A 10828-nucleotide genomic window follows, 5' to 3' on the forward strand; every position below is an offset into this window, starting at 1 on the left:
ATTTCTGCATTTTCTTGTTGGTTTTTAAGGGAACATTCAATCAGACTGACAAAGACTTTGTGTCCTTGGCAGCAGGAGAAAGCCTGTGTGCCCGTGCCTCTGTGTGATTCCACTGAAGACGGCTGAGGAGCAGCACGATCTCGATGGCGAGAAACTTGGTGGTGGAGGAGAATCATCATCTCTGCCAGTCGTCCAGCTCGCGTCTGACAATCGCGGCAGATTGGCAGAGAGACGAGTCCCTCGTCAGTTCACATGGCAGATTAATACGTTACCAAAGTAACTAAATCATTCTGTGAGGAGCTAGTACATCTCATATGGAGGAGGACAAGGAAATCCTGGGAGGGATAATGACTCAGAGTGAGTGAGCTGCCGGACTTATCTTGTTCTATCAAATGTGCAGCCTCAGACATTTCATTAACTCAAGCGCCTCTCTGCAGTGGCATTATATATATTTTTTTTCCGTCAAGATGGGGAACTCATGAAGATGGAGGACACCTCTCATTGTCATTATGTTGTTATGTGTCCGAAATATCAGCCGCATTTGTTGCTGCTGGTGAAATGGAGTAGTGGAGGAAATGGCACCGTCTTATCTCCTGTTATCTCCACGTTAACTGCAGCTACTTCTGTAAAGGGGATCAGTTTCCGATACCATAACTTGACTGATCTGATGTGAGAGGCGACTTAAATCCTGAAATTCTTATTTGATACTTGATATTCCACTTTGTTCTAACTTAAGTGACATTTAAGAATCACCTCTCACTGCGTCACGGTGCAGATGATGCGAGCGCCCTGAAATTCCCCCCCCGTCGTCGGTGCAGGTGTTTAATGCACAACACACAGGGACGGCTGATTAGCAAACTGCAGGTATCAGGGAAATCAGTCCAAAAATAGCCCAAATGTCTGGTTCATTGTGGAGTAGCTAAATGTAAATGAACCAAGAGCCTTGCACCTGAAGAGAGCAGCAGATCTGTGCAGGTGTTCAACTTAAAATCCATCTCATATTAATAAACAGACATGACTCTCTAGATGACGTGCATGCAATCTGAATTTTCATCGACATATGTGCGACATGCACCGTCAGGTTAGGGCTGGTATGTCATGCTAAACGTATTTAAACTTGATTTAACAATTATTACATTAATAAAGATATGTACAATGACAATTCATAATGTGATATTTCAGGCCTGCAGAACAAGGTGCTCAATCGGAATCATGTGCTGAAACAAGTGGATGAATTTGGTTTTGTGCCAAATAATCTTTACTACAAACACATTTTCAGAGGAATTTCTGGGGGAAAAAAAGGTAGTGAGGGGGTTGTACGTTACGTCATCAATCCGGACAAAGGCCATTTTGGAGGCACTGAATATAAACACCAGAACTGAAGTCGCGGCAGTTCCTCATAGTCAATATACTAGCCCTAGTTCCTGATTATAGTCGCTCAAAATGGTCAATTATCGCCGTCTTTTCGGCTGCGCTAATCGTTCAGACGGAGAAAAGCATTTGGAGTTCTACAGATTGACAAAAGTCGTTCCCAGTCTGGGAGAAGAATGACAAAAATCCCAACTGAACCAGGATTTCCGAGGAAAGAGCCTCAGTAACGTTGGGGGTTGGGCTTAGTGAAAAAAAGTTAACAATAGCTAACGATGTCGGATAGGAGATGGAAGGCAGAATTTCTCGGGATAGTCGTTCCAGGACGAAGGATTCACCTCGTGCGGATCGTTACCTCCTATTAATGCAATTTATTATTGCTTCTCTATATGTTCTAGCTGCTTCTACACATTTTCCTTTGCCCTTTTGTGGTTTGACACGTCGTCAAAAAATTCAGCGCGCAGTCCATTCACACACGCTTACGTCCCAGTGCCTCCAAGATGGCCGCGCATCCAGGTTAGTGACCAAATTGTGACGTCAGTGCACCCCCCTCTATCCCAAAAAACACACCAAAGACATGCAGGACATGTGGATCAGAAAGTCTCCGTGACCGATCACTTGACCTCAGGTGTACCGCACACCTGAGCAGCATTAGTGACTTCCACAGCTGCATTTTAAGATGTTGCATTAGCTGTGGCCTCATATTCAGCCTGTAATTATGAAGAAGCAGCCATTAGTGAGCATTTACAGACCAGCTGTCTGTCTGTGCCATGGGGCAAATATAGAAATACTGTAAGTTTGGCTGCGAGAGGACACTTACCCAACAAAATGGGACCTCCTGGTGATGAAATCTACACAGCTTAGTCACATCTGTGGCTGCAAACCGAATCCTGTGGGTTTCCAGGAGCTTTTTTTTTTAAAGCTGAGTTTCCAGTGGAACTTTCTTCTTCTCTCTTGGGGACAAAGGTAGAGTCAGTTTTGTGCAGACCTGAGAGACAGTTTCCAGATAAAGGCCAGCGTTGTCCTCTTTAAGAAAGCCTCGTATTTCAATCATTGGTGGCCAGAATTCCCACCTTTACGCTGCTGTGTGTCCATGCAAGCCTTTCAGTCAAAAGTGTGAGAGATTGGGTGAAGCTGGATCCCTTTTTGTTCACCTGCAGCTCAGTCCATCACTGAAGCCAAAGCTGGTCCATGAGCAGCGGCTGTGTTGTGCAGCTCAGCAGCAGCAGCAGCAGCAGCAGCAGCAGCTCTCCTCAGCTTCTCCTCCCTCTCTCCTTCCTCTGCTTCTTGTCCTCCAACTCTGGTGAAATCCAGGAACTCAGATGCGATCCTAATGCGGCTTCCACGGTAATAATAAAGAGACTCTCTTGTGAGGACGGCTCTTGTCATCTTAATTGTTTTTTCTGGGCACATGTGACTTCAAACAGCCGCTGCCTGGCTTTGTTATGTGGGAATATTTTTAAACTCCTGCTGGCGCTTTCGGGTCTAATGGTCCACTGAGCCAATTAGTTCATCACTCATCACTTACATGTAAAACCATCAGCGGAGATGCTGCACATTCATCACTCTGATATTAAGACGAGGATAATTATGGAGATGAAGCCTGTGGCTCATGCCAACTCCGAGTGGCACGCAGCCCTGCTGCACATTACGCGCACCAAAAGCGTCTAAATAAAATCCCACAGGTTTTTTTTTTTTTTTTACACGCGATGTCTCGAGGACGTGCAGCTGCAGCTCAGCACCATCTCGCTGATACACATACATACATTTGCGTGTGGTTGTTTTCTGACGTGCTGCTTGTTTTCTTAGCTCGGTTGATTTAATCTCCGCTTCACCCTGCGTTCCATAACGACGTTCCCTTAATCCACAGATCCATTACGAGGAGGAGAATCCGGTGCCAAATTGACGCCGGTGTCCGTAGTGCACGCGCCGCGGTCCGTCACAGTCCGTCACGCCTAATTTTGATTTAACAGCAGTGCGTGAAAAAGGGGCGCTGGGTAAACGTAGTAGTCTCTCCCATGAGGGCGGAGATAGTGCGCGAGATAGACAGGGACAGGAGAAACCAACGCCTCCTTAGGCGAGAGAGGAGAGGAGAGGAGGAGAGTCCACCCCGCGCTGCTCCGTCTCCTTAACACCCCGAGAATAAAAGAAACCGACCGCTCACTGCACCGAATAATTACCATGTAAATGAAACTGAGTAGCACGAAGTTTACTTCACTTTCTTCATTATGTAGAGTTGTCACAAAGCTTCTTCCACTGAGGCATGAGGATCACATGGAACAATCTCCATGATGGTTTGTTTTTTTTAAGGTGCGGAAGTGATGCCCTTTTCAGTTTAACTATAACACTTAAAGGTCCAGTGTTTAATATTAAAGGTAAGGTTGGAGGTGCATTTTCAATACAAAAGTTCACGCCCCTTTCATTTCAGACTCCCCCCCCCCCCCCGAAGCTCCGCCTCCAGAGCACAGGAACGGGCTTGTCACTAGCACTGCAGCATTGGTGACTTTCTGTACTTTTAGGTGATGCTATCTTTTTTGGATACAAGCAAAACAAATAAAGTAAAACCTAAAGTTAACATTCCAGTAAAAACAGAGCCACCATGTCCTCACTCTGCAGCCCTTTCTGGGCTTTCAGTTGTCGCTACCGTTCAAACGCAGCATGACTCGCTCTGTGTCAGCCTCTTTCTTGACCGTAGCTTTCCCAAAAACCCTTTTTTTGTTTGCGACCAACATGTTTCTGCAACTGTCTCATGTCTCGTTGACTGTTTAGAAACCTAGCATAAGCTCTGGCGTTGTCTTCTGAGCATGCGCGATTAATGCACGAAGAGGGGCACATGCATGTGGGGGAGACGGGGTCTAGATGGCAGTTTGATTGACGCATCACGGCCCGAATGAATGAAGTGGATCTTCAAGTATCACAACTATGAAATTAAAGTAGTATTGTAGTCTTAAGGTCTATTTTACATCCTTCTGTCCAAAACATTGTTTCCATCACTACCCTACATACCTCCATGTCTCTTGCATTGGTGCATTAGTTATGCAATATTTCCCAGTTGCAGGTATCAACAAACATAGCGACCATTGAAGAGGTTATTTTACACAACACAAGCAGATTTTGTGGCAGTGGAAAGTAAGACCACTAAATATAATTACTCTGAGATCAATGGTGAGCGGCATTTTCGCTATTTCCGTCTCTCCGCCACGACTTTTGACAACTTTCTTGTGCGGCTAGCCCTTCAATTCAAAGCATAACACCTTGCAGCAGCTCTTTCTTGCTCCAGGGACAAACCAGTGAGCTCTGGCAGTATGTTTTAAATTGGGCGGTGCTTATCGTGACCCTCATGTGGAGGATAAAGCAGTAGAAGAAGGATGGATGTATAGTTGGGGCTCCCTGCTCCATCTCTCTATCAGTTTGGGGGTCCTTGGCCTGAAACAGTTGAAGACACCTGGTCAATTGAGTAAGAAGTAGAGTAATTTTCCCATAGACCTCCATTCGAACAAAGTTTTTAGTTCTAGCACGGTGACCCTTTTGTTCTTAATTGTACATGTTCTCATTTTACTGATTCTTATTTTATTGTGTATTTTATTCAGGTTATTTTATTGTGTGTTTTTCTTTGTATGTAAAGCACTTTGAGTTCCTTGCAGGTGTTGTAAACTGCTATATGAATAAACCCTGTGCTGTAGCTAGAACTACATGAGGTTTATGTTAATGTGTACTTTATTTGAATAATGTAAGGATATGGTTGCACTGTGCTCGATCTTGTGCGACCATGCCTTTACATTTTTCAACCAAACTTCACATTAGCATAGATGGGGTACTGTTATATGACTTTTTTCAAAGCAATACTTTTTTTTTTTTAGCAGAGTTATTAATAGAATGTTGAAAAGCCACCTTTCTGCAAGGCTAACAACTGTTTTGAAAAATACAGATCCATATCAACGTCACCACCAAAATCAAATAATCTCTTTCTTGGGCCATAACCTACATCACCAGAGAATCTCAACAAAATCTTTGTCTAAATCTTTATTGAAATCTTACTCTTTGGATTCTACGGTTCACAGGAGCACAGACAAACAAACAGAAGGTCATGATAACTCTTCACGTTGACCACATTTTAATAGGACACAGAGAGAGAAGGTTTTTTTCTTTTAAAAAAACAACTTACTCTTAGTCAGCTGACAACCACAGTTTCCTGTTAACAAGATCCCCTGGGGCCTGAACACCCAGGTTCATGGTGTAGAAAAGAGTTTGTGGTAAAACTTCAATTTAACTTTGTTTTTTTGGAAGTTAAGGCAGATTTGACTTTTCTGACCTTGCTTTTTTTGTTGTTACAGACTTTGATTTTAACACCCTTGCTGCACAGCCACATCCACGTGTCCGTGTGAATGACGAGGCTGAGATGAACAGTGTAGTGAGTCACTTTTATGACCTTCACATGAGATGGATGGATGGATATATAGTTGAGGTCCTTGGCCTGAAAAAAGTTGAAGACACCTGGAGTAAGAAGTAGATTAATTTTCCCATAGACCACCATTCGAACAAAGTTATTTGTGCGAACAGTCCTCTGGTGACCATTCGCAATATTCTTACTTCCTGGTTGGCCGGAAAACTATATCTAGCCTAGCAGTTTACTCTGGTTCAAAAACATACCAGTAGCACGGTGACGGTGAGAGATGTGGAAACTTCAAATTACCAAGAACAGCATCTGTTTAGGCATGAAAAGGCCACTGTAGGGAGTAGTGAGTGGACGAGTCCTCGATGTGTTATAATCTGCAGTCTCACCATTAGTTATGTTACATACTGGACCTTTAAACTGGGCGGGTTAGTTCCTGGAGGTTCAGAAAGGACAGAGTCTAGATTTCCCGTGATGCAGGTCTATGGGAAAACCTCTTTAACATGTAATCACCGAGTTTGACCGTCTGGAATTACCTTTACCTGGTGAATATGTGGTCTACTGATGAAATGTTAAAAGTGCTTACCATAGCAGGTCAGCAGCGTTTTTCTAACACCTGTCTCTGTAGGTAACTGTTAGTCTGCTATTTTCTAAGTGAAGTTCACACAAGTCTGAGGTCATGTTTCCGTTTCAATGTGTTGCACATTTGAACTGGATTTGAAGATCGTCTGCACATGAAAATGCTAATTTAAGCACTTCTCCCTATCGACTGCTCTCCAGTTAGTTGCAATTATACACCTGCAGTGGAAGAGAGCACAGGCAAATGATATTATTTTAAAACAAAACCATAAAATGTTGACTTAATAGAAAGTACATGACATGTGTTTCAAAGCGGCTCGTCGTGTCCACACCTGCCTGATCTGTGACTCCAGTCCATCATCATTTACTCGCTTAATCCGCGTCTCTCCACGTCTCCAAAGTACGTACAGTTAAACGACCTTTTAGAATTCTCTGATTCGGCTGAATTTCCTGTTCAAGTGAAGGGACTTCAGCCCTTTTTTTTTAGTGAAGAAGTGCAGCTGATTTCGAGGACAGATAATCATAGGGGAACTGCGTTCTCAAAACAACTTGATTTCATCAGTGACTCACAGGAGACCTGCTCAAAGAGGGCGACCTCGCGTCAGGTACAGAGGATAAACACCGAGGTCAGTGCTCACACACACACACACACCAGGCATATTTATGTCAGCCTGGAGAATAACTGTGACCCCGTCCTTCAGTGATATTTCTCTGCTTAAAAACAACAGTCTGTGCGTGACTCATTTGGATTTTAAATAGTCTGCAATCAGTTTTATTTTGGTGTCCGGGGGGGGGGGAGAAAACAAAAATAGTCCATCAACAAAAGGTGGAGACGTGTGTAGGCAACACCTAATGTCCGGTTTCAGAGGGTTTTTATTTTAATATGGGCTTTTAAAACATGTTACATAAATATACACATTGCTAATTGCTCTGAAAGTCACTCTCTTTGTGGGCATATATTGAAAGTTGTACATAAATATCCAGTGTGACTCATGGTCCGTTCCTCACAAACATGAGTCTAATGCTAAACTGTGGATATCAAAGCACGACTGAGTAATGATAACCTTTTCTCTAAATGGGATTGAAATCGTTAAAGGTGCACGCTGCTTGTTTTCACAGTGTGTTTGTGAACTGGTCGTCTATTTTAACATTTGTAAAGCAGGAGGGATTTGAATGATAATACAGTATGGAGCAGAGGAGTTTGTTTTAAAGTCTGACCCGAGACACTGGGCAGCACATGACGTCCTCAAACAGACACAAAAAATAATATATGAACTGGAAATGACACATCTCCACTCTTTAACTCTCAACGCTCACTCAATCTCACACACACACACACACACACACACACACGTCTCCATGGAAACTGATTTTTTTTTTTAAATCGCTGGTCTGTTTAAAGAAGAGATTGAGAGAATATACAGTATATGAACTTATATACTGAATGCACAGCAAAGACACAAATCCACTGGATTGAGACCAATCCAAGAGGATTAAGAGATATTTAACACACAAGGTCACCTCCAGAATATGAACTAACTACACTGTATATGAAGGAGAGGTCATTAAGATTTAATGAACTCTGCTCTTAAATATTTCATTTTTACCTGCCAATCCACGTCAACTTCAGTGGAATTTCAGTGGAAGTGATCAAGGTTTTTTTTTTACGTTAGTTGTGAACGCAACAGCCCGACGCCACGACAGTGCACATGCAAAGCAGGCTCGAGCATTGAAGAGCAAAATGTGAAAGAATGAAAGTTACACGGATGTTGCAGATAGCAGGAGAGAGAGTGAGAGAGAGAGAGAGAGGGTGGGCAACAGAAGAGGGGAGAGGACAAGGGAAGGAGTACAGCACTGAGTACAGCACAGTACACCACCTACACTCGTCTCCATGGCAACTACCACACTAGAACGAGTGATAATGCAGTTCCCTCTCTTCCTATTCTGAAAACTGTTCAATTGGTACCATATGCACTGTGCACTATGTGGGAGACAAAGCTCTGTGTGTGTGTGTGTGTGTGTGTGTGTGTGTGTGTGTTGCGATGTCGAGGATGATATGTGGAGTTGAGTGGAGAAGCGTCACAGTTTAATGCGTCTTAAACACCATTATTGAATATGTGTTTCATCCGTCTATCCACCAGAGACACTGGCTTAGCCCCACACTGAATTTATCATTATCGCTTCAGGGGGTAACTTGTTATTTTTAATTTCATTTCGTTTTCTGCTCTTGCATCTTCTTCTTCTTCTTCTTCTTCTTCTTCATCGTCATCGTCGTCCTCCTCCTCTCCAAAGCAAACAGCACAGTGTGTGGGCAGCAAAATGTCTCCAAAGAAACTAATATAGAGGTTGATGAAAATGAAAAAAGTGACACTATAACATCGAGTCTTAGCCTCTTTTTTTTTTCAAACACGGTTTTGAGCGGCGCGGCTTTAAAGTGGTCACATAATGAAGACGTGGACGTGCTGTTGTCTGTTGTTAACTGTGTTTCATGATAGAAGTCCAGTGAAATCTTGAGACGATGAGTCTTTGCTACACCCACGGCTCCTTTTTTTAGCCATCTCTTCCAACGGCCTTTCATCCAACGCTGGACTCTGTTAAAACTGTGTGTTAAACAGCCGGAGGAGCTGTTAAAATAACTAACCAAGGGGTTTTTGTGCTGTTATTCTGTGTGAATTCATCGAGCAGACTGCCGTGATTAATACCAAGCACAGTCTCTGTCTGTCTGTCTGTCTGTCTGTCTGTCAGCCTCAGCTGTATATAAAGCTGGAACTGGTCATACAGTGTAATCAGGGCCAGGAGTTGTCAGGACGTCGTCCGCCTCTGCTCGTTTGCACCAAGACAGAGATGATCACATGACTGAGTCAGCAGTGAAGACGTTTCAGGACGCAGTTAATACTGACTCAGTTTTAGAGCTGAAATGTCTTAAAGCTGCAGTGCGTAACTTTTTTGTTGTTGCTGTTGCTCATCACGTATCATTCTGCTTTTGTTTGCGTGCACTGATGTGTCCTTCATCTGGAAAAACTGCTCAACGACCCGCACTAGAATTTACGGCGATTCTCTGTGTTTTCAGTCATACAAATCACTTCCTGTGTGCAGCGCGGGGGGAACTCATGTGACAATGCAATAAACAGGAAGTGTGTCAGAGCAGACTCCACCTGTTGAGGAGACAGAGGTCTGTTGGAGTGCAGGGAGAACTCCTTAAGACCTTCTGGGAATCAGCCATCTTTTTTTGGAGTGGTCTGCTGGGGCAGTAGCATCACAGCTGCGGACAGGAAGAGGCTGGACAGGCTGATTTAAAAAAAAAAGCCAGATCTGTCCTCGGACGTCACCTTGACCCTGTGGACGTGTTGGGAGAGAGGAGAATGACGATGAAGCTATCAACCTCTCCCACCCACTGCAGGACACCATCACAGCACTGGGCAGCTCCTTCAGTAACGTTCTGAAACGTCCTCAATGTCTGAAGGAGCTGGTACTTAGACTGTACAACAAACACTGCTCTCAGTAGACCACACATAACCAGGCTATTCATTATTCATTAAGTGCAATATGCATATATAATATCCCATGTTCAATCTCTGTTTATACTGTAATTATCAAGCCCATACTGTATATATTCTGGAAACTGTCTATAATGTACATTCTTTTTTATAGGCTTATTGTTAATATCTTTCTATAGTGTACTTACTATTTATTATGTTTATCTTGCTGTGAAAATGTACATTTCTAATAAAGGACTATCCTATTTCATCTTAACTTATCTTACAATGGTTTGAATTGAGCATTTATTTACATTTAAAAGTGACGTACTGCAGTTTTGAACTTGCTGTTGTGGTGTTAAAACTGAATACAGAAGAGAAAAAAAACATGCTTATCCATGTTTACTCATGTTTACTGTTGGCACTTTCCCACTGTACGGCTCAGCTCTACTCGGTTCGCTATCGGACACGTCGTCACAGCACGGCTTCGCGAAACACAAACGCACAAACTAGTGGTGAACAAAGCGGTTGTTTTCGGTGTAACTGACTCATTAGACTCAGTTAATTAAAAAGACGAGTTCAGTACTTCCTGTATGACAGTCACTGAACGGAAATACGACTGAACGGGTCGTGATTCGGTTCACGATCGCCAGCTTTCAGCAGCGCTGTCGCTGAATACACCAGACTCCTCTGTTAAATATTGAGATTTTAGACATTTCTTTGCTAAATGTTGGAGATTAACGCTTTATTAACGTTTTCAGGATGTTTCAGGTCTTTTTAACTGATCTACAGTTTGACATTGTTCGCTTTGATTCCTGAGTCGGACGTCTTGCTCATGACTCTTCCAGTGACGACACTCTCTGACTAGACTGTTGGCGTCACATTTTAGTATCGGATCAGCTCGGCAAATAAAAAGCGCCATTTGATTCCGATAATCCTTGTTTTCACGATAATAACCTCCTGATCACGGAGACAAGGTTTATATATAAAATGATGACTTGATTTATGGCAA

At 43.1% G+C, this 10828-nt stretch overlaps 1 protein-coding gene across 4 annotated transcripts in view; it reads right to left on the bottom strand.

Moving 5' to 3' along the window:
- The window catches only part of LOC131447387 (ras/Rap GTPase-activating protein SynGAP-like), a 38874-nt gene extending 35881 nt beyond the window's left edge, over positions 1-2993 (bottom strand). For all 4 annotated transcript variants that reach the window (XM_058619138.1, XM_058619136.1, XM_058619137.1 and 1 more), the window contains exon 1: positions 2189-2993. The gene's annotated coding sequence lies outside the window, so the exon portion shown is untranslated. The remainder of the gene's footprint in view (positions 1-2188) is intronic.
- Between the last annotated feature and the right edge of the window lie 7835 nt (positions 2994-10828).

Source organism: Solea solea, chromosome 20 (assembly GCF_958295425.1).
Source record: "Solea solea chromosome 20, fSolSol10.1, whole genome shotgun sequence".
Lineage (NCBI taxonomy): Eukaryota > Metazoa > Chordata > Actinopteri > Pleuronectiformes > Soleidae > Solea > Solea solea.